This window comes from Hemitrygon akajei, chromosome 10 (genome assembly GCF_048418815.1).
Source record: "Hemitrygon akajei chromosome 10, sHemAka1.3, whole genome shotgun sequence".
NCBI classification, from domain to species: Eukaryota; Metazoa; Chordata; class Chondrichthyes; order Myliobatiformes; family Dasyatidae; genus Hemitrygon; species Hemitrygon akajei.
Window position 1 is genome coordinate 28,543,470 of NC_133133.1, and position 23,760 is coordinate 28,567,229.

The 23,760-nt window shown below is 42.1% G+C and overlaps 1 protein-coding gene across 5 annotated transcripts in view; it reads left to right on the forward strand.

Moving 5' to 3' along the window:
* LOC140734253 (serine/threonine-protein kinase PAK 3) overlaps window positions 1-23,760 on the forward strand; it is a 240,468-nt gene that overhangs the window by 44,386 nt on the left and 172,322 nt on the right. Inside the window, exon 1 of one of the 5 annotated variants that reach the window (XM_073057971.1) lies at window positions 5,109-5,128. The exons of the other annotated variants lie outside the window; for them this stretch is intronic. The gene's annotated coding sequence lies outside the window, so the exon portion shown is untranslated. Of the gene's footprint in view, window positions 1-5,108; window positions 5,129-23,760 lie in introns of those variants that run through there. 5 annotated transcript variants of the gene reach the window in all.

The following is a 23,760-nucleotide window of genomic DNA, read 5'->3' on the forward strand; positions in this document are numbered from 1 at the left end:
TGATGTGCCAGCTTTCCTTTAATTATTTTCCTAATGACCACTTTTTTTAACAAACACTCTTGTGGAGGAATCCCATTTATTGCTCAGCAGAGCAGATTGCTGTTTCTCATTTATCACAGATGTAAGGACATTACCTTTCCTCAGGCTAAAACACATCATGATTTGAGTTTTGCATTTCATTATACTTGTGAAAAATTCTGGTGCAATTTGATTTTGAAAATTTAAGTGTGGGAGAAAAACAAATAAAAAGTTGGGGGGGGGAATAAAACAGTTATTTTAAAAAAATCATACTCTCTCTTTTCTGAACATCCAGCTGGTGTAGCTTAACCATCCAGTTCAACAATCCAACATATAAAAAGGACTTCACTCAAATGGAAAGGGATTTCTAAAAACAGCTTGCTTTTTTAAAAAAAATACATACTCCTCCCTCTTAGTTCCCCTTGCCCCCACCCCGCTCCCAAATGAGGCTCACCACCTGGCATCTACCACACTGCTGCTTTCAGTGCAGAATCTTAAAATGGCTAAACAATGGTGAACAGACCCAATACATAAAGCACGCATGCAGCATTCGCTTGCTCTGTCCACGTTCCCAGCCCAGCTGCTGAGCCCCAGAACCTGCACCTGCTCCCTTCCTCTGGCTCATAGCCGTGCAGCCACCAACAGGATTTCAGTGATTGCTTTTATATTCGGCAGAGCCACTGAGACAAAGCGACATTAACATGACAAAGTGTTTCTCTTTTAACCCTCGAGTGCCAGAAGGCTGCTTATTGGCCCCGAAAATGCACAATGTGTGCACATTTGGTGTAGACATATTTTCTTTGTTTCAGATAGTGACTCTATATAAAAAAAAATTCAAGAAGCGTACGGAGGCAAAAGAAATTGGATTATTTTTCAATTAGTCATTTGGAAAAGCTGATTTTTTTCCCCCCTCCTTGTGGTGTAGAATGGGATTATGCGGTCATTGAAAAGTTCAAGTGCACTGCCCAATTCATGCAGGTTTACGGTTACTTTGCAGAGCTTATTCAAGAGTTTGTGTCACGATTTTTCCAAATTTCCAACTTACCAATTAGACTACAAGATGTAGGAGCAGAATTAGGCCACTTGGCCCATTGAGTCTGCTCCACCACTTCATCATGCCCGATCCATTTTCGCCTTCAGCCCTAAACCCCTGCCTTCTCCCTGTGTCCCTTCATGCCCTGACCGATCAAGAATCTATCAACCTCTGCCTTAAATATCCGTACAATTTTACTGTAGGAGGGCTGCACTGGCGTGGCCCAACAGAGCTCCTCCTGCTTTCGGAGTAGATGCAAAAGATCCCATCAACTAAGAAGTAGGGAGGGGATTTCTCTGTGTTAATAAAAACAAATCTGGTCATTGACCGTCACTTCAAGCTCTATGTCTGTGGCATGACTGATCTTGGAAAAGAACCAATTCTGTAGGCTGATCAGCTTCTTTCTGTGTGATATTGCATAATTCTACGGTTTGAGTGAAGCATAACTTGCAGTACTGAACGTGCTGTGCTTTAGTTGTAAAAATGTAATTGTATTTGGCCTTTCCACCATTTAAGTGGAGAATATGTTATGAAAATCCTGGAAAGACAATTCAACCAGCAATGTTGAAAAGTGACCTTGTAAAGCTTAACTAGAGTATAGGGAAATTATGAGTTTGATCTGACTTTTAACAAATTGCTAATTTTAAGAAGGCAGTAATGCTTGGGACAGGTTCGGAATGGTGTGTGAAATTTTCACCTTAAATCAAGTTTTGCAATGACTGGGGAGGGAAAAATTAACTTTGTACTCTGCTAGTTAGAAATACTTCACACTCTTTCATCTGCTGTATTAAACCTGCAGTTTTACCAAATTTGCATTGTTTAGCAACAAGACAAGTTCATGCCTCACTGAGAAGCAAGTTCCTTGGTTAACTGCTTTGCTGCTAATCATGTTCTCCACATGTCTTACTTACTTGTCAAGTAGCAATACCATGTCAGAGAAGATTCCTTTTCCAGTGAAGTCTGAGTGGCCATCAAGTGATGCCCAGTGAGTGTTCCAGTTGTGTTGAAAGCAGATTTCTCTGAAACAGAGTTGGGAATCCAGTCTGTGAAGCGAGGTGCAGCTCCAATACCATATTTAAGTTTGCTGAGGACACCACTGTTGTTGGCCAAAACGAAGATGGTGACGAATCGGCATATAGGAGGGAGAATAAGAGTCTGGTTGAATGGTGCCACAACAATGCTGGCAAAACCAAGGAGCTAATTATTGTCTGCAGCTGAAGGACACTGGAGGTCCATGGGCCAGTCCTCATCAGGTGCTGAGGGTCAGCAACTTTAAATTCCTTGGCATTATCATTTTAGAAGATTTTGTCCTGGGTGCAGCATGTAATTGCCATAACAAAGAAGGAAGCACCTCTACTTAGAAGTTGGCACAGATTTGGCATGTTATCTAAAACTTTGACAAACTTCTATAGATGTATACTAACTGGTTTCATCAAGATCTGGTTTGGAAACACCAATGCTCTTGAATGGAAAAACCTACAAACAGTAATGGATACAGCCTAGTCCATTGTGGGTAAAGGACTCCCCCTCCCTCCCCACCATTGAGCACATTTGCAAGGGGTGCTTTCGCGGGAAAGCAACATCCATCATCAAGGCCGTGCCCTGTTCTCTCTGCTGCCATTAGAAAGAAGGTACAGGGGCCTCAGGTCCCTTACCACCACTTTCAAAAACAGTTACTACCCCTCAATTATCAGGCTGTTGAGCTGGAGCGTTTGATTACACAACTAATAGGCTCATTTGTAAGGATTCTACAACTTGTGTTTTCTGTTTATTGCTGATTTATTTATTATCATTATTTTTGCTATTTGCACAATGTGTTATCTTTTGCACGTTGTTTGTCTGTCTCTGTCCTGTGCAGTTTTTCATTGATTTTTATTGTGTTTGTTTCTATTTACCGTGACTGCCTGCAAGAAAATGAATCTCGGGGTTGTATATGGTGACCGGTGTGTTCTTTGAACTTCCTTTCAGTGCTGGGAACGTGTTCGCACTGGCAAAGTAAGATGTCAGTTGGGTTACCCTGATTTATCAAAATAAAACCTTGAGAAAATCTGCTAAGACCTGAACTGTTAAGGGTTTTCTTCCCCACCCACTCTATTCACATAGTTCCTAACCTGCAGAGAATTTCCAGATCTTCTGGTTTTATTTCAGATTTCCAGCATCTGCACAAATTCCTAGGAATGTGTGCAACAGATGTTGATGTTGGTCTTGAAGACTCCTCATCAACTGCCCGATACACAATATGCCTTTGACATGATACTATGCATTTTGTATGTTCTGAACATCCCAGGTATGATGGTATACCAGTGACCAGTTCCTTCAAGTCTATAAAGAAAGGCATCTGCAGAGAGCCATAACTTCTCCTGAGCTCAATTGCTTCTCAAAGTGAACTCTTCATATAACAAGCCATTAGTTCCTTCCTTCAGTAGATCTTTCTGTATTTTAAGCACAAATCAGTTTTACAGCTTGCTGGTGGATAAGACTGTAAGACATAGGAGCAGATCAAGGCCATTTGGCTTATCGAGTCAGCTCCGTCATTCCATCACTGCTGTTTTATTTTCCCCCTCAACTCCATTCTCTTACTTTCCCACCCTCCCTGTATCCTTTGAGTGTTGATGCTCTTACTAATCATGAACCTATCAACCTCTGCTTTAAGTATACCCAGTGACTTGACCTGTGTAGCTGCCTGTGGCAATGAATTCCACAGATTCACCACCCTCTAGCTAAAGAGATTTTTCCTCATCTGTTCTAAAGGGATGTGCCTTCTTGTCTGAGACTCCCCCCACTTTTCAAAACATCCTTTTCACATCCAGACCTTTTAATATTCGATAGCTTTCAATAAGATCCCCCTCATTCTTCTAAACTCCAGTGAGTACAGGCCCAGAGGCATCAAACTCTTCCCACAAGTTAACCCTTTCCTTCCTGGGATCATTCTCATGAACCTCTTCTGGGGCCCTTTCCAATGCCAGTCTATCCTTTCTTTGATAAGGGGCCCAAAATTGCTCTCAATATTCCAAGTGCTGTCTGACCAATGCCTTTTAAAGCCACAGCTTACATCATTGCTCTTGTATTCTAATTCTCTTGAAATGAATTGTAACAGTACACTTGCTTTTCTTACCACTGACTCAACCTGCAAGTTAACCTTCAGGGAATCCCACCCCTCTGATTTCAGAATCTGCTCCGCCTTAAGAAAATGCGTTTCCTTCAGCCCACAGTAGGAAGTGGGTACAAGTTGCTTTCCCAATTGTGTGTGCATTTTAGAGATTCCTTTCACAGAAATGAGGGGCATTGGAGAATATGGAATATGACATTGAGCTAAAGGTCAGCCATGATCACAGTAAATGGCAGAGCAGGATTGAAGAGCTGAATGACCTACTCCTGCTGTTAATTTCAATTTTTTTCCAATGATTTGTGACCTTGCCCTGAGTATCTCTTGCTTATTTAGACGATGTGATAATGAAGGCATGGTGGTAGGTTTCTACCTCCAGGATGGTTTTGGTACGTTTTGAAGGTGTCGTTTGAAGAGACCTTTAGTGTTTTGCTGTGGTACTTCAGGTCAACCATTCCTGAGGCAGCCCTTCAAAACTGAAGATAACAGTGTTGCTTCTGTTCTGGAGGCGCTCGTTGAGGTTATTGTGAGAACTGCGCGCTCCTTCCCAGATGAGGGAGGAGACACCGTGTGCAGCTGTTGGGTCGGCAGTTAGCGAGGCTGCTGCTTTTTCGCAGTTTCAGATTGTTTCACGTGCGCAAGCTCAGTGTTTCCTGCACCATTCTGAATTCTCCTACTCTGATTAAACCATTCGTGGGTGAGATTTTCTTCTGAGTCATGGGACGTTGTTGCATTTCTTCAAGGAAGCTTCGAGCGTGCCCTTGAACTTTTTCCTCTGTTCTTGTCATTTCTTCCCATCACAGGAAGAAAAATAAAATGCTCGCGTCTGGGACGTACTGTCGGACACATAAGCCTAACATAGTTGAGTGAGTGGAGTGTTTCTTGGTATTGAGGAATGCTAGTCTGAGAGAGAACACTGATGTTGGAGTGCTCATCCTTGAAGGGACTTCGGAGGATTTTGCAGAGGAGAGGTTGGTGTTATCTTTCTAATATCTTGAAGCACTTGTTCCAAGTGGTTTGGGTCTCGGAAGCATCTGGAGGGCAGCGTTGGAATAAGATGTAGAATTGTTTTATTTTCTCGTCGTTTGACTTGCCTATGCTTGCTTGTATTTTTATATAATCACCCGTATGTAATTGTTGATGAATTTTCCAGCAATTATTGCTTCTGTATTTTTGTAGAAACTTTGTTTTCTGTAGCAGATGTCATACCACTTGAATCTGGCTATTTTACAGGCTAATTGTTATCACTGGAAGTTTTGTTCATCACTAAGTACCAGATGATCATGACTTTTTGTTTCTTGTTCTCTCGGCTCTTTGTTCTTGTAATTTTAATCAAATGGCTGTAAGCAATAAGTTTAATTCTTATTCTTGACTTCCAAAGAACCTTTGGATTGCAAAAGCACCAGGATCCATCAGTGGAGATTACTACTGCTTGGTAGACCATGAGTTTGTGCCAAGCCTGAAGTCTTGATTTCACAAAGATGAAAAACTGCATAACAATATTACTAGTGGAAGGAGCTGCTTTGTTCTGGATGGCATCAAGCTGCTTGATGGTTGGTGGAGCTTCACTCATCAAGCTCGTACCTTGTATATGATGGAAGGCTTTGCTGTTCAGGGAAGTGAGATATCTCCAGCAGCGTAGGCAGCCTCTGATCTGCTGTTGTGGACACAATATTTTTGTGGCAGGTCCTGATAAGTTGTTGTCATTGGTAAGCTCCAGGAAGCTGATGGTGATGCTCATGTGCAGGGTAGATGGTTAGGCCTGTCTTTGGAGGTCATCATTTGTCAGTACTGTAGAGCAGCTCAAAGAGCCGCTGCCTCCCAGGACCCGACTCCTGGGTTCAATGCTGATCTCGAGTGTTGTCTGCTTGGAGTTTGCACACTTCCTCCCTGAGGAGTCTCTTCCAGGTGCTCTGGTTTTCTCCCACATCCTAAACACTTACTGGTTGTTTAGTTAATTGGGCAGTGTAAATTCCCCTAAAGTAGGTGAGGTGGCGGAATCTCGGGATAAGAATGTAAAGAGAATTTTTTTTAAAAAAGAATCGAAGTAGGGTAAGTGTAAATGGGGTGGTTGATGGTCAGGGTGGATTCAGTGGGCCAAAGGGCCCATTTCTGTGCTGTATTCCCCTTAGATTCCATGTCAAATCATATCAACTTTAATTGTCGTACATAGATACATGGATTTAATTGTATACATAGATACAGCCAAATGTGACAGCGTTTCTCAGGCCAAGGTGCAAAAACGTACTCGTACATTCAAAATAATGGGAGGCGGAGGGAAAAGAACATAGTTATGTAAGAAAACAAATTTTAGACCAAGTTCTTAGTCCTGCAAATTAATGGCTCCTGGCAGCCCAGCCTGTAATTTCACTGATCCGCCACTGGGGGCAGCATTGATGGGAGAGGCCACCCCCTCTGCCCCACCACCGGTTGCACCTGGATGCCACTCCACAATGCAAGCCTGAAAACTGAGGCCTAATTCTAGTTACAACCGTGATGACACTGCCTCCTCATCACCCGACCCCCACCAAACAAGGGGAGCAGGCCTGCAGCAATCAATGTGCAACAGAGTTTTGCAATTGCAGAAGAGACGTCCAGGACAGTCACTCAGTTTCACTGCATGTCAACTTCGTGCCAGCTCAAAGGCACTAACTCCCGCGCCTCCGAGTAGCAGGTAGTAGCATGCTCCGCACCCAGGTCAGCTCTTCCAAACCCAATCCAAGTTCTCCTGCGGCCCAATCCCGCCGATTCCACCTCCTCCCCGGCCTGAGCTGGTGTTATGTAAATGTAGTGGTATTACCTTTGCCACTTGGCAGCCCATGTCAGAATGTAGTCTAGATCTTGCCTCAAACAAGTATGGACCGCTTCATTGTTGGTGAGTGAATTTCAGTCAAAGAAGGAATTGAAAATTTGGCAGTCATTAATCACTTGTGTTTTTGTTTATGGAAGGAACAACATTGATGAAGCAGCTGAATGTGATTGGGTCTGAAACATTGTGTTGAGGAACTCTTTGGGTGAAATGATTGTTTTCCAGCAATCACAAGTGTCTTGGGTTTGATGAGCTAATGTAGAGTTCTATTTTATGTCCATTCCCACTGTTTTCACTTCCATCTATATTCTGTGATGTGTTAGTAAATACTGCTGTGGTTTTACTCTCGTTGTTGCTTCTCTCACTAAGCTCGGCTCTTTAGTTGCTGTTTAGATCAAAGTTCTGAAACATTGGTTCTAATGAAGCTCAAGCCTAGCATTAGTAAGGAAGTCATTAATCAACGTTGCTTATTTCATTCTGTCATTTGATAGTTAAAAGATGATGAAATGAGTAATCCCCTTCTGCAGTCAATCCAAACTTCTCTGATTTATAAAGTTCCTTGTTTTGAGTTTTATCATCCTTTGTACCTTCTTCCTGAAGGGTGGTGCCTAACTTGGACCTCAGCTATAGAATTGCATGTAACTAGTAATTTCTAATAAGCTTAGAATTACTGTACTTCCTTGTTCTATATTTAGTTCTCTAATTTATGGAGTCGAGTATCTCATTTTCTTTTATAAACTTTCTCAACTTGTTATCCCACTTTCAGATTGGTAAATATCTCTGCTCTTTTATATGCTGTTCATAATTCTACCATGAGAGCATGCCATTTTTTTATCATTGTTTCACCCACATACTTCACATTTATCCACATTAGAATAGGAGAATTTGGTAGTCTTGAAGCACATAAAGATGAATAATTCCCTGGTTCCTGAGTGTGTGTATCCTAGGCCATTGTGGGAAGCAGTGGAATAAATTGCTGGGACCCTGATGGAGCTTTTTGAATTTTCATTTGTCACAGTTGAGACACCAAAAGACTGGGGGGTGGTAATTTTCTTGCCTTTATTTAAGGGCTTCAATGATAAGCCAGGGAGCTACAGGCTGGTGAGTCTAATATCAGTTGTGTATAAGTTTCTGGAAGGTTTCCTGAGAGACTATGATCTGCCAGCATTTGGAAAGATGAGCACTGTTTAGGTTTAACTGGTATAGTTTTGTGCGTAGGTAATCGCAAATTCAAGCCTTGCAGTCAATAGGGTTGATGAGGTCAGGGTGATAATGAAGGGTTCTTTTTCTGACCGGAGGCCTATTGATTAATGGTTTGGAGATCAGAGCTGAGACCAATGTTGATTGTCATCTATGTTAACAATCTGGATGAGAACGTAAGCTGTGTAATTAGTACGTTTGTAGATGACACCAGAATTGATGGTAGTGTGGACAATGAAGAAGGGTGTCTGAGGTCACAACAGGACTTGGATCAACTGAGAAAATGAACAAAGGAATGGAAAATGGAATTAAACATAGATATAAGCACAAAGTGATGCATTTTGGGAAGTTGAGTCAAGATATACGCAGTGAATGGCAGGGCCCCGCAGAGTGTCGTAGAACAGATAGTCCTAGGGGTGCAAGTGCAGAGCTCCCTGAAGTGATGACACCCTTGGGCAGGGTGGCGAAGGAAGCATATGGCTTGCTCGTCTACTTTGGTTGAGACATTGAGTTCAAGTGTTGGGAAGGCGTGTTACAGCTGTACAAGATGTTGGTGAGACCACTTGGTGTATTGTGTACAGTCTGGTTGTGGTGCTATAGAAAGAATGTGGTTAAGCTGAAGAGGGTGCAGAAAGGCTTTGGAAGGAAGACTTGAGTTATAAGGAGAGGTTTGGATAAGTGGGGACTGTTTGTCCTGGAGTGAGGAAGCATGACTCTCAACATTTAATGAAGCTCCTGAACTGACACTGAAGTGTCACGGCATAGAAAGCTACAAACCAGATGTGTATAATTGGAAGTATAGTGGTTGGCATGGATGCATTGGGCAGAAGACCCTGTTTCTGTTACTGACACGGGTATTAGAATTTTGAAACCAGCACTTGTGCCCTTCGAGTCATAAGCAAAACTTGCAGATGTTAGAAATCAAGAAAAAGAAGCTAAATTGCTGGAAGTACTCAGAAAGCCAATCAATGCTAGAGTAAATAATGTTAGAGTTATTAAAGCAGATGTTTCTCTGCTTTCAGTAAGTAGATTATATAAAGACCTCAAAATCTGCAGATGCTGGAAATCCAATCAACAGATACAAAATGCTGGAGGAACTCAGCAGGCCAGGTAGCATCTATGGAAAAGAGCAAATAGTTGGCATTTTGGGTTGAGACCCTTCATTGGTCCTGCCTTATCAGTTTTGCTTATATAAAGACTGTTTCAAATACCTAATTTACATCCCCCTTTGTTATTCAGTCCCCATTAAACTTCCTTATGTACACTTCTTTTTGTTTGTGATGCCTGTAGGAAGTTACCCTTGTATTTTTTCTTCAGTTCTATAAATCCAGCTACTTTCGAGTAATATTGGAGCTGGTTATAATTGCTGTGGAGAAAAGTGCACTCCTTTCTACTCATGTGTTGATAAACGCAGCAAACATCTTATCAACTGCGGGGCACAAACATGAATTGTTTTCTTCCTCCGCTAAAACCCCCAGGATAACTTGTGCATTAATGTCAGTAAACCTTTTGAAGTTTACCACTCTCCTTTTATAATAACGTGAAGAGTACATGATGACAATGGTGGTGTTAACCTGCGAATAAACATAATTGCAATTCAAATAAAATGTTAAACAGATTGGATTGGGCTAGGCTTTGTAGCATTAGATCAAATTGAAAGTTTAGAGCACATATACCATAATACTTGCTTATTACTTGCATGGGATAATCACTAACACTGAGCAAAAGCCAAATTATTGTTTGATTAATTTAATGAGGTCAGCCATTTTGTTTTAAATTAGTGTAGGCAACACTTTGGTTCACAATTTATTAGGGTTGCGTATGACTCCTGGGTGGTCATGTGGTTGAGCAATTTAGTGCTGAACAAACGCTTAGGTGACTTAGCACCATTTACTTAGCTTTCATCCAGTTGATTACATACTCAATACAGGAAGAAAGTAGTTGCCCTTTCTTTTAAAATTGGACGAGAAAAGGCCATTGGAGGGAAAAGGAACCAGATTATGCTTACCAGCCTACACTGCACAGTTGCAATAAATTTACTCCCATCTTTCAAGAAATGTTTTCTGGGGGTGGAAGGGAGGAGTCACATCAGCCACTGCTGAAACATTTGGAGCAGGTTTGGGAGCTCTGGCACAAAGCTCAGGAGGACCTGAGTTATAAGGAAAGATTGAACAGGTTAGCACTTTATTCACTGGAATGGAGAAGATGAGGGTTAAATACAAGCACTGAGGTTGGGTGGGACCACGAGTAGAGGTCAAGGGTTAAGGATGAAAGGTGAAAAGGTTAAGGGGAAATTCTTCACTCAGTAGGTCGTGAGAGTGCCAACATAAGTGGTGCGTGAAAACTTAATTTCAGTGTTTAGGAGAAGTTTGGATAAGTAGATGGATGGCAGGGGTATGGAGGGCTTTGGTCCCCATGCAGGTAAATGGGAGTAGGCAGTTTAAATGGATTGGCACAGACTAGATAGGGCAAAGGGCCTGTTTCTGTGCTGTACTTCTTTATGACTATAATGCATTTGTCTGTTGGGTCATTGATGTAGTCTATGAATTTCTGTACACTGGTAAAGCCTGTAATACCGACAACTGCCTTTGCCCGGTTTCTCTTCCTGTGGGTTGATGGGAATGTGGAGGAAATCTATCCCCGAGTACAGAGCTTGGCTAATCTTTGTAATACAGCTGTGAGCAACAACTCTGAGATGTGATGTGGATCATCAGCAGCCAAGACTGTTCCTAAGGCTGGAAATCGATGAGGTTAAGTTCAATCTCCAATGGGAGGAGTAGTGAAGGTGTGTTTATTGTGTTGCACTCCTGATCATTGGAGGATACAGATCTGATTGGGGGCAAAGAATGCCATTTGTGTATTGTCGCTATAATTAACATGGCTTCAATGGAGATGAGGTTGGTTAAACCTAGTTGTTCTGTGAATAAATAAGAACTAGAATTTTGTAGGTAAGGAAGACAATATTACTGTAAATGAATTTTGTTTGTTGCACTGATTTTGATGTAACTTGAAGGATGTTTTGTGCTTGGAGGACGAAAGTCCCACCAAAAAGTCAGGAGTCACACTTTCCATTGGCTTCTTAAGGCACCCAGCAATGTGCGCAAAATTGCTGTACTCTGGGAGAGATGGTTTTTAACTGCATGGCACCTTTTTCATCTGGAATTTGTGAATAAATTTTCAGGTCAGTTAGATTTTTGCATTTCACTTTTCTCAGGTTGGTGTTAAGGACATTGCTTCTTTGGTAATCTGATATTTGAGTCATTGAGAGTTTATCCATAAATAATCACAGAATACAACAATACAGAAGAAGACCTTTTAGTCCAAACATTGGGTAAACTGCCTCTGAAAGATCTGTCAGTTCTCTTCCTTTAAACTTTCATGCAGTATTTTTGAATACTTTTCTACCTTGAAGGCATGAAATAAAATATTTGTCCAGTTACCAGCACTAAATGGAGCCAAGATAAAGTGCCACTGGTTTTTCCTCACTTCCTGGACCACTGAATTCATCGGAACCCAGACAGGCGAATGCAAACATAAGATGAATTTATTCACCTGGGTAAATGCAGGTTGCTGGGGGTGCATGTATTCATCCTGTACATTTGCTGGTGAGTGGTGTACATTTTGCACTAAACTTTATTTCATTACATTGAAATACATTACATAGGGTAAATTTCTGGATTGATCTTTTCCTTTTCAATTATACGTTTACAAATGGTGCAGAAAAATGGCCTGAATAAGAGAATTGCAACCATGTTTCCCTTCTCCTTTCAGATCCAGAGAAGAGCGTTTAATACACTTTCTACATAGTATGTTTGCATATTTATTGGAGACTCAGCTGGATAACGGGCCCTTCCAGCACAACAAGCCTGTGTGGCCCAATTACACCCATGTGACTAATTAATTTGAATATTTTTGTATCTAATTCAACTGCTTTTTTTTAAATTAGCTATAGTATGTATAGCTATACTAGTATTAACTGTATGTTTTCTTCTAAGTCCTTTGTTATCCCTGAGCTATGGCTATCATTACCATTGACAAATATCTGATTGACAAAGATGGTGATTGATGATCATCTTGAACCACTGCTCTAGGGTTTCCTTGACATGCTCCCAGTTTTGATGCAGTTGAGTAAATTCTTAGGCTCCTTTGGATCAGCTATTCTTCTGGACTCTTAAGACAAATTTCTGTTGCTAAAAGACATTAATGAATGGGATGGACTTCCCTGCCAATCCAGTATTTTTCTGGTCATTATAACCAGTCGCAATTTTGCCTACTCCACTTAACTCCCGGACTATTTGGGCGACACAGTGGTGTAGTGGTTAGCACAACGTTTTACAGTTCAGGTGACCCGGGTTCAGTTCCTGCTGCTACCCGTAAGGAGTTTGTACGTTCTCCCTGCTCATCGTGTGGGTTTCCTCCAAGTGCTCCAGTTTCCTGCCAGAGTCCAAAGAGGTACCGGTCGGTAGGTTAATTGGTCATTGCAAATTGTCCTGTGGCTAGGATTAAATCGAGGGAATGCTGGGTAGCGTGGCCTGGAGGGCCTAACCGTGCTGTAGCTCAGTAAATAACCAATAAAATGAAGATCAGATTTCCCAGTTGCCATGGTGGGATTTTGAGTTCATACTTCAGGATTACTAGCACAGGAGTATATTGGGGTGCACAGTACCCTAGCGCTTAGCACAGTGTTTTTACGGCTTGGGGCCTCTTGGACGTTTGTACATTCTCCCCATGAACTGCATGGAATTTTTCCAGGTGTTTCAGTTTCCTCCGACAGTCCCAGGATGTCAGTCAGTTAATTGGTCATTGTAAATTGTCCTGTGATTACTGTTAAATAGGTGGGTTGTTGGAAGGTACAGCTCATTGTGCCAGAAGGGCCTGTTCCACACTTCATCTCTAAATAACTTCAAAGTGAATTATTATTATCAAAGTACAGTGGATTCCAGTTAATTGGAACACATTGGGACCAGTGCATTTGGGCCCAATTGACCTGAAATTTCATGGGAATACTTAAAAGGCATAACAAAGACAAACTGCTGTTTAACTGAGTAGCAAATTATGTATTTAAATAAAATACAGGACAAATTAGAACATTACCAATACTATTCACTCCATCAGCTGTTGACCTGTAGTGATGGTAGGCAAATTAGAGTGGATCCAAGTCCATTTCTCAGGCAAGAGTTGATGTGTTTCATAACGTTTCAAAGCACTTCCTCAGAGTGGATGTAAGTGCTACTGGACGATAGTCATTGAGGCAGGTTACCATGTTCTTCAGCACCGCTCTGCTTGAAGCAGGTGGGTACCTCAGAATGCAGAAGCGAGAGGTTGAAGTTATCTGTGAGCACTCTAGCCAGTTGTACAACACAAGTCTATATTACTCGGCCAGGTACCCTGTGAGGACCGGCTGCTTTCTGTGGATTCACCCTTGTTGCTCCCTTGTTGGCCTCAGAGACTGAAATCATAGGCTCATCAGGGGATGTGGGAGTTTGTGAAAGTGCCTCCATGGTCAAAGTGAGCGTAAAAGGTATTGAACTCACCTGTGAGCAAGCATTGTTGTCACCTATGATGCTTGGTTTCACTTTGTAGAGGTGATAGCATTCAAGCCCTGCTACAGCTGTCTAGCAGACTTCGGTGATTCAGGTTAAGTCCGGAATTGTCATTTCATAAGGGAGATGGCTTTCTGGAGGTTGTGCTTGAACATCCCAAAAAGGAAGAAGTATCATAAAGGCAAGGTAAACCAACCATGGCTAACGAGAAGTCAAAGCCAACTTAAAAGCCAAAGATTGGGTATATAATAAAGCAAAAATTAGTGGGAGGTTAAAAGATTAGGAAGCTTTTAATAACCAACAGAAGGCAATTAAAAAGTCATTAAAAAGGAAAAGACGGAATATTAAAGAAATCTAGCCAATAATATTAAAGAAGATGCCAAAAGTGTTTTAAAAAAGGCAAGAATGGATATTGGACAGCTGGAAAACTATACTGGAGAGATAGTAATGGGGGAACAAGGAAATGGTTGTCAAACTGAATAAGTATTTTGCATCAGTCTTCACTGTGGAAGATACTTGCATTGTGCCGGAGGTTTGAGAGTGTCAGAGTTCAGAAGTGTGTGACGTTGCCATTACTACGGAGAAGGTTGTTGGGAAGCTGAAAGATCTGAAGGTATGTAAGGTGGTATACTCCATGGTTCTGAAAGATGTAGCTGAAGAGATCATGGAGGTATTAGTAATGATCTTTCAAGAATCATTGATTTCTGGAATGGTTCTGGAAGATGGTAAAATTGCACTCCATTCTTCAAGGAGAGAGAGAGAGAGAGAGAGGCAGAAGGAAACTACAGGCCAGTTAGTCTGACATCAGTAGTTGGGAAGGTGTTGGAGTCGATTATTAAGGATGGTATTGGGTTACTTGGAGGCACATGCCAAAATGAACTCTAGTCATTCTTGATGATGTGTCTGGGCCCGAAACATCAACTTTTTACACTTTTCCAAAGATGCTGCCTGGTCTGCTGAGTTCCTCCAGCATTGTGTATCTTGAAAGGAAATTATGAGGCAGTTGGTCTGACCTCAGTGGTTGGGAAGATGTTGGAGTTGATTATTACTCATGAGATTTTGGGATACTTGGAGGCACATGATAAAGACCATACAGGATTAGGCTATTCAGCCTGTAGAGTCTGTTCCGTCATTCCATCGTGGCTGATCCCGGTTCCCACTCAACTTCATACACCTGATCTCTTGCCATATCCTTCGATGCCTTAACCAGCCAGGAAGCTATCAACCTCTGCCTTAAGTATACTCACAGACTTGGCTTCCACCGCCGTCTGTGGCAGAACATTTCACAGATTTACTACTCTCTGGCTAAAAAAGAATGCCTCTGTCCTAAAGGGTTGCCCCCTCAATTTTGAGGCTGTGCCTTCTTGTTCTGCATACCCCCACCATAAGAAACATTCTGTCCACACCCACCCTATCTAGTCCTTTCAACGTTTGGTATATATACACAGTACTGTGCAAAAGCCTTAGCCACTCTAGTTTTTTTTATATATGGTTTCAGATAATCTGATCTCAAATACACCATACTCAGCATAATTTCCTCAAGTGAAAATCTTGCTTGATAATCTGTTGGAGTTCTTTGAAGAAATAACAAGCAGGATAGATAAAGGAGAATTGGTTGATGTTATGTCCTTGGATTTTTAGAAGGCCTTTGACAAGGTGACACACATGAGGCTGCGTAACAAACTATGAGCCCATGGTATTACAGGAAAGATTCTAGTGTGGATAAAGCTGTGGCTGATTGGCAGGAGACAAAGAGTCCGAATAAAGGGAGCCTTTTTTGGTTGACTGCCAGTGATTAATGGTGTTCCACAGGGGTCTGTGTTGGGACCGACTCTTATTGATGTTATATGATGACGGAGTTGATGGCTTTGGTGTAAAGTTTCAGGAGGGTATGAAGCTAAGTGGAGGGGCAGGTAGTTTTGAGGAAGTAGAGAGGCTACTGAATAACCTAGACAGATTAGGAGAATGGGCAAAGAAGTGGCAGATGGAATACAGGGTTGGGAAATGTATGGTCATGCACTTTGCTATAGGAAATAACAGAGCAGACTGTTTCCTAATTCTCTAAAGGTTAATTTGCAGCTGAGTATTTTGATAAGGAAGATAAATGTGATGTTAGCATTTATTTCAAGAGGATTAGAATATAAAAGCAAGGGTATAATTTTGAAGCTTATAAAGCACTGCTGAGGTGTCACGGAGTACTGTGAGTAGTTTTGGGCCCCTTACCTAAGAAAGGATGTACTAACGTGGGTTCGGAGGAGTTTCACGAAAATGATTCTGGGATTGAAAGTCTTGTCATGTGAGGAGTATTTGAATGCTCTAAGCCTCTCTCACTGGAATTCAGAAAAATAAAGGGAGACCCAACTGAATCCTATCGAATGTTGATATACCTCAATAGAGTGGATGAGGAAAGGATATTTTCTATGGTGGGAGAGTCCAAGACCATAGGACACAGCCTCACAATAGAGGGGTGTCCTTAGAGGAGTAATTTCATTTTTCAGCAAGTGGTGAATTTGTGGAATTTGCTTCCAAGGGTGACTGTGAAGGGCAAGGATTTATGTATATTTAAGGCAGAGTTTGATAGTTTCTTGATTGGTCAGGGCACGAAGGGATACAGGGAGAAGGCAGGGGATTGGGGCAGAGAGGGAAAATAGGTCAGCCGTGATGAAATGGGAAAGGAGACTCGATGGGCCAAATGGCTTAATTCTGCTCCTATATCTTATGATCTTCTGGTCTCTTGTATTTTACCTGATTGCCAGACCTAGATGTCACTGACCTGGCCTTCTACAGATTGTGAATCTCGTGTTTCATCCAGGGCTTCTGGTTAGGGAAGACTCTGAATGACTTTGTGGAAACACAGAAGCCTGACAACTGTGGTGTATTTATTCAGATCCTTTGTGTCCTTGAACACTGCCCAGGCCACCAATTTCAAGCAATCTCATAGCCACTCCTCTGCCTCCTGTGACCATCTCTTTGTTGTCCTTATCTCTGGAGCCTTGCCCTTTAGCCTTGGCCTGTCAGGCAGGAGAACAGCCAGATGGTCAGATTTCCCGAAATGCGATCTAGGCACGGAACAGTGGATATTCCTAAATGTAGTGCAACAGTGATTGAGTGTATTGGGATCACTTGTGCTGTAGGTGGCATGTTGATGATAACTGGGCAGAGGTTTCTTCAAACAAGCCTGACTGCAGTCCCCAGCAATGATTTGAAAGTTGTTGGTGTAAGCTGTTTCTAGTTTGCTGATTGCAGCACTCAGTACTTCGAGTTTCTGTTTAACGTTGGCCTTAGATGGTACTGTATGTAAACTGCAGTCAGCAACACAGAGGAGAACTGCCTTGGTAAGTAGAACGGACTGCACTTAATCATTAGTTAATCCTTCCAGACTGGCGGAACAAGAGTGCGACAGGACTGTTATGTCCGAGCACCACAAAGAATTGATCATGAAACACCAACCCCCACCTCTTGCCTTCTTTGAATCAGCAATCCAGTCCATCCAGTGTATCGTGAGGCCCCCGGTTATTACTGGTATATCTGGCTTGTCTGGAGTGAGCCATGTCTCCATGAAACACAGAGCGCTGCAATCTGACCCTTGGGTCCTCAGTCTTGATCTCCAGTCTCTGCACATTTGCTGACAAGATGCTGTCATTTGTACTAACTTCAGGTTCATCTTGGACAGTCTTATTTTAGTAGACAATAAAAGAACAATCCAGGCAAAATGACTATTTTCAAAATAAGCATTGAATCAGTTTTTTAAAATGTGATCCAGAAACTCTGCTTGTCTTATTTTGCAGAATGTTGGATCCAAAATCATAAAATAAAGCAGGTTGCTGCTGTTATAACATGAGTGTGGCATAATACAGTCAAGTTATGCTTGCTGTAATGGGTAGTCACTGATGTATATCTAGGCAATAGCATTCTGACTCTTATCAGCAAATCAACCTGATTATTTGCAGCATCTTGTGTTCTTCTATCTCACGATTTGAACATTTTTAGAAACAGGGTTGATATCTTTTAAAATAGCAATATATAGTTGTGTGTGTGTGGGGCCTCTGTCGGTCGTGGTTGACCATGGGTACTGCGCCTCTGTTAGTCATTGGTTTGTCGAGCAGCATCGACTGTGGCTATTGAGGCCGATCCTGGAACAATAGGCTCTGCCACAGTTGCTGCATGTGCAGTGCGTCATGGAATTGCTGTCCACTGTCCGCTGTGCTCTCCGTTTAGCTCTCTGCTCCTCAAACTGATTCAGGATCACTCTTTTGCCTTGCTGTAGGTGTTGCTGAAGAGTACCTCGCCATATATAGTTGGCCAAGCAACAAAGTGGTATATCCACATATATGCTTCATTTTGTTTAAGGGTTGTGAGCAAATCATTTGAGTAATTACTATTAGGTCTGTGGGGTTGGTTGGCAATATTCAGGTCTGTTTATTCAGGCAATACAAATGGATCACTTGCATTAACTCTGCAGTGCAGTTTATAAAGTACCAAATGGCACTGGAAACATTGCATCCAAAGTATACAAGGAAAAAATTTGAGCAATATGTTCTTATGGTCATCTTCAAAGAGTGGTGCCTCAGAAAGGCAACATCCGTAGTTAAGGACCCCCCCCCCCCCCAATCATGGACATGGAACCCATGAAAACTACCTCACTTTTCAAAAAAAAATATACCTACTTGATTTATTTTTTTTCCTCTTTCTACATTATCATGTATTGCATTGTACTGCTGCTGCTAAGTTAACAAATTTCACGACACATGCCAGTGATAATAAATGTGATTGTGGACTTATTAAGAGGGTCAGGTAATATCTGTGGAGGAGAACTATTGTTGAAGTGTAGGAACTAAATCTTTATCCTCATTGATGCGGTAAGAGGAACTTGTTCTTTATTATAACACTCTAAGGCACTAATTAATTGAAGGCTTTATTTTCTCCATAGTCTGAGTATTATCTCCTCGAGTCAGATGCCAGTGACAGAATAGAATGGTAAAATAATCTATCTGTATCATGTCACGCATGGTCTGGGCAACAGAACAGATTTCAGGCTACTGTAATTGTGTAGCAGTTGTACCACAAGTGGGAGGGCAGTGAGAATTCATTCAAATCTTTTGTTAAGGATATCTATTTAGCCTGGAAATATCTGTAATTTTTTCAGCATGGAAATTACTTTCATGAGGAAGTAGTATTTGAAATTGGAGCTCCTCCTTTGCTCTACAAATGTTTCCCTTTGAGGTGTTTGTCTACTTTTGTTTTTAATTTGCTTCCCCACCCTTTTTACATCAGCACATTTTCCTCTAAAAATATTCTCCAGCACAAACTTTTGCAGCCATATCAATCTTGCTGATCCATTTAGTGGCCCAACTGTTAGTAGAATGCTTTCCCCTGTGTCTTTCAAAACCTTGTTTCATTCTGCCTCTCCTCCAGGAGCAGGTGTAAGCAAGCTAATGGAGATCTTCTCCTTTTCAGGCGCCCCTGTCACTCCCTCCCTTTACTGGAGCCCACCTGACTAAATCTCTCCCAACCCTAACCCTCAGCCTTCCATTTCATTCTCATTTATCGCCTAATCTCCCTTTCATTTAATTTCCATAAGGACGAACAGCAGATGCAAACAGACTTCTTTTTGGCATAAGTATGTTAACTTTGAAGGAATACCACAAAATAGACAGCTCTGTTAACACAAACTTGAAACGTGGCTGGAGGAATGGGAAAAAAAGGTTTATGATATGACGAATGCACGCCCCTGAAGACAAGATATTACATTTAAACAAGCAACCAAGGTCAATGTAAGATGAGTATCACATTCTCTTGGGTTAACATGTAAAGACAAATTATAGTCCAAAGGTGTGAGAAATTTGGAAAACCACATTGAGGCACTTTGTAAAGTAGAAATGGATAATGTTTCTGAGAGTGTAAAGGCAAATAGAAAGATTATTTTATTAATACTTTTAAGAAAACTAGAATTTGCATTTGGCTTTGATTCCATTGAGGACAGATGCAAGTGACAGAATAAGTACTGGCAGATTTATTAATGAGTCTCTTGCTTTGTTTTCATGGGCAAGGAATCAGGATGAAACAGAAATAGAACGGAAATTGAAAATGAATCAAGTGAAGGAACTTGTAGAATTCAGTTTAAATCAGAATGGTACCGAATAGATAAATCTTCAGGTCCTGTCAGTTTCCATCCCAGTGTTTTACAAGATGTACCAATTGTCAAAGAATTAATTGTAATCTTTCCAAGGTTTTTTGGTTTGGGAAAATGGGTTATTGAGCTGGAACTTTATTGATGCCATCCATTGCATGTGACTCATGTAGAAGGCTATTTAAATCTACACAGTTTATAAGCTGATCCAGGAGAGCCAACACTCTTCCTTAATGGATGATTTGTGACAATTGATCAAGTTGGATGTTTTGTTTGAATATAAAATGGACATGAACATGCTTGAATATTTTGCATGTAGCTCCAGGAGGGATTTAATAAAGCAATGCACAAGAGACAAGAAAGCAATACAGGATTATTCTGTGCTGCACTCTGTGTCTCACCCTGTGAGTGTGTGAAGGGACAGTGTAGACTGGGGATCTCCACCCTGTGAGTGTGTGAAGGGACAGTGTAGACTGGGGATCTTCACCCTGTGAGTGTGTGAAGGGATGGTGTAGCGCAGGGGTCCCCACTGTTTTTTATGACATGGACCAATACCATTAAGCAAGGGGTCTGTGGACCCCAGGGTGGGAACCCCTGGTGTAGAGGGAGCTTCACTCTGTCTGACCCTGGGAGTGTGTGATAGGACAGTGCAGAGCAAGCTTCATTCTGCATCCACTCTTCCCTGGACTGTCCCTGTTTCAAGGCATAGAGTTGGCCTATTCATGTCCTTGCTGACCAAGATGTACATGCAGTGTAATCCCATCTCTCAGCACTTGGCCCATATCCCTCCAGAACTTACCCATGCTTGGTCCTATGCTAAGAGTGTGTAACGGAACAACAGAGGCTCTAAAAGCATTTGAATAAGTTTCTGGCATGGTAGTGTGGTGGCTAGCGGTACAGAATGTAGCAGTTAGCGCGGTGCTTTCCAGTGCCAGCTATGAGATAAAAGTTTGATTTCTACTGCTGTCTATAATAACTTCTATGCCCTTCCCGTCACTGCGTGAGTTTCCACCTGGTGCTATGGTTTCCTCCACATTACAGTGCCGTATGGTTAGGGTTGGACCATAAGACACAGGAGCAGAATTAGGCTCGTCTGCTCTGCCATTCCGTCATGGCTGATTAATTATCCCTCCCAGCCCCATTCTACTTTCTCCAAGTAACCTTTGACACCCTGTCTAATCAGAAACATGTCACCCTCTGCTTTAAATATACCCAATGACTTGGCTACCACAGCTGCTTGTGCCAATGAATTTTGCAGGCACACCACCCTTTGGCTAAATAAATTCCTTCATCTCTGTTCTAAACAGATATCCCTCATTCTGAGGCTGAAGCTGTACCCTCTGGTCCTAGACTCATCCACTGCTCCTGACATCCTAGACCTTTCAATATTCACCAGGTTTCAATGAGATCTCTCCCTCAATCTTCTCCAGCAGATACAGACATGGACGCATCAAATGCTCCTAATACGTTAATCCTTTATTCCTGGGATCATCCTCATGAAACTCCTCTGGACCCTCTCCAGTGCCACTGCTTCTTTTCTTAGATAAGGGGCCCAAAGCTGCTCACAATACCCCAAGTATGGTCCAGCCATTGCCTTGTAAAGCCTCAGCGATACATCTTTGCTATTGTATTCTAATCCTCTCAAAGTGAATGCATTTGTCTTCCTTACCACCGACTCCACCTTCAAGTTAACCTTTGAGGAATCCTGTACAAGGACTCCCATGTCCCTTTGCACCTGTGTTTGTTAAATTTCCTCGTTAGTGAGTTGTTGGCAGGCTATGTTGGTGTCACAAGCATAGTGACTCTTGCGGGCTGCCCAGCAGAGTCCTCTCTGATATGATCTGACACAAACGCCTCTCACTCTATGTTTCCACGTACATACGGCAAACAAAGCTAACCTTTTAATCTTTAAGATCACACCAAACTGGAAATAACTTTTCAACGCCGTTTGAAATCAATTGTGAAGTAATTGATGAAGCTAATGAATAAATTCTCTGATTACCTGGATCTGGCAAATGTTCTTCAGGCATCTGCTTTGGGCATTGATGTTTCATCAGTCTTCAGAAAATATTGTGGTAAAGGATTGTATGGACTGGAGCAGGAGATTGAATGCCAACTCCCACTGCAACGTGGGGACGTGCAAGGCTTTGCAGTTGTAATCCAAGAAAGATAAATTGGATTTCCTCCTGAGTAAGGAGAAACTGAGTTTTGTGGAATTTGACAAATGATCTGAAGCTCAATGTCAATTCTTATGAAGAGCAGGGTTTACTAAATTAGTTTGTCTCTCAAATGGGAAATATCCCTGATATAGCTGATGATTTCAAAATTCAAAGTAAATTTGTTATCAAAGTTCATATGTCACCATGTACAGCCCTGAAATATATTTTCTTGTGGGCGTACTCAGTAAATGCAAGAACCACAATTGAATCAATGAAAGATTGCACCCAACAAGGCAGACAAACAACCAATGTGTAAAAGACAACACACTGCATATATAAAAGAGAGAAAAAAAAATCAAGGACATGGGGTGAAGTATCCTTGAAAGTGAGTCTGTAGGTTGTAGGGCAGTTCAGTGAAGGGACAAATGAAGTTGAATGAAGTTATCCCCACTGGTTCAACTAGTGGTTGAGGAGTAATAACAGTTCCTGAACCTGGCAGTGTGAATCCTGAGGCTCCTGTGCCACCTTCCTGATGGCAGCAGTGAGCAGAGAGCGTGACCTGGGTGGCGAGGGTTCCTGATGATGGATGCTGCTTTCCCGCAACAGCGCTCCCTGTAGATGTGCTCAGTGGAAGGAAGGGCTTTACCTGTTATGGACTGAGCCGTATCCCCAAATCCCCAGAGATTTTGTTCCCTGATTGAAATGAACGGAGATACTGACCTCTTCTGTGAGAATATAGTGGCCGTGGCAGACAGGGAGGGTAACCTGTTTGACAGGGAGTTATAAACGAGCAAAAAGAAATGTGGCTGGACCAGTGATGCAGAGTTACTGCTGATATTCATGGTATTTGGTATTTTGCAGCAGTGATGGGGATGGTTGTCCTTATTCCATCACAAACCTGATGAAACTTCGGATTTTCTGTAAATGCTCAGTTTAACGTAAAAGCTGCTGTCAGCAGTCGGCTGCGTCCCAACACACAGCACACTTCCGTAGCAGCTTTCACTGAAGTGGGGAAAATCAATTGAAGCGATATAAATATTACATATATAAACTAGTCTTGCTTTAAATCTCAAAATATTCTGCTTTGTTGCAATCGATGATGCAGAGATGTATTCTCGGGTGCATTGGGACACATCATCAGTGATGTAATCTGGGATCATCGGATGTTTTGAATCTTCCAACACTCTTGCCCTGGTGACTCAGCCAGGGTTGATCAGGCCCCGGCCCGTGTCCCAGCAGCATTGGTCCCTCGGGTCACTCCTCTTGCTCTGTAGGGTCGTCAGGAGGGTCGCTCAGCAGCTTCTGTGATGGTCGTGATGGCTCTTTTCTTTGCAGCCCCCGTAATGCCAAGGAGAGAGTAGGTTCTGCACAGCGAGCAGCCTGCAAAACCTCTACACTCCACCTCTGTTGGCTCACATCATGACCCCCACCAGTCTCTGGCACTGCCCTGCCAGCTCTTGGCATTTGGCTTTCTTGCGCTCAAATGTCCTCTCAATCCGGTCTTCCCAAGGAACTGTCAGTTCTATCATGACCACCTGCTTCAAGGTTTCTGACAGAATGGCCTTGGCAGGCCTCGGGGATGATGATGAGATAAAGTCAGGAATCTTTAATTGCTTACCAGGATCGACTTTCAGTTACTGGGTGTTAAGATCATAATTTCAGATAAGTACCACTAAAATATAACGGATTGTAAAATTTCACCTTTCTTAAGATGTTATTGATGTTTCAGCTTCTATAATATGTCCAGTTCAGTTCACTGTGA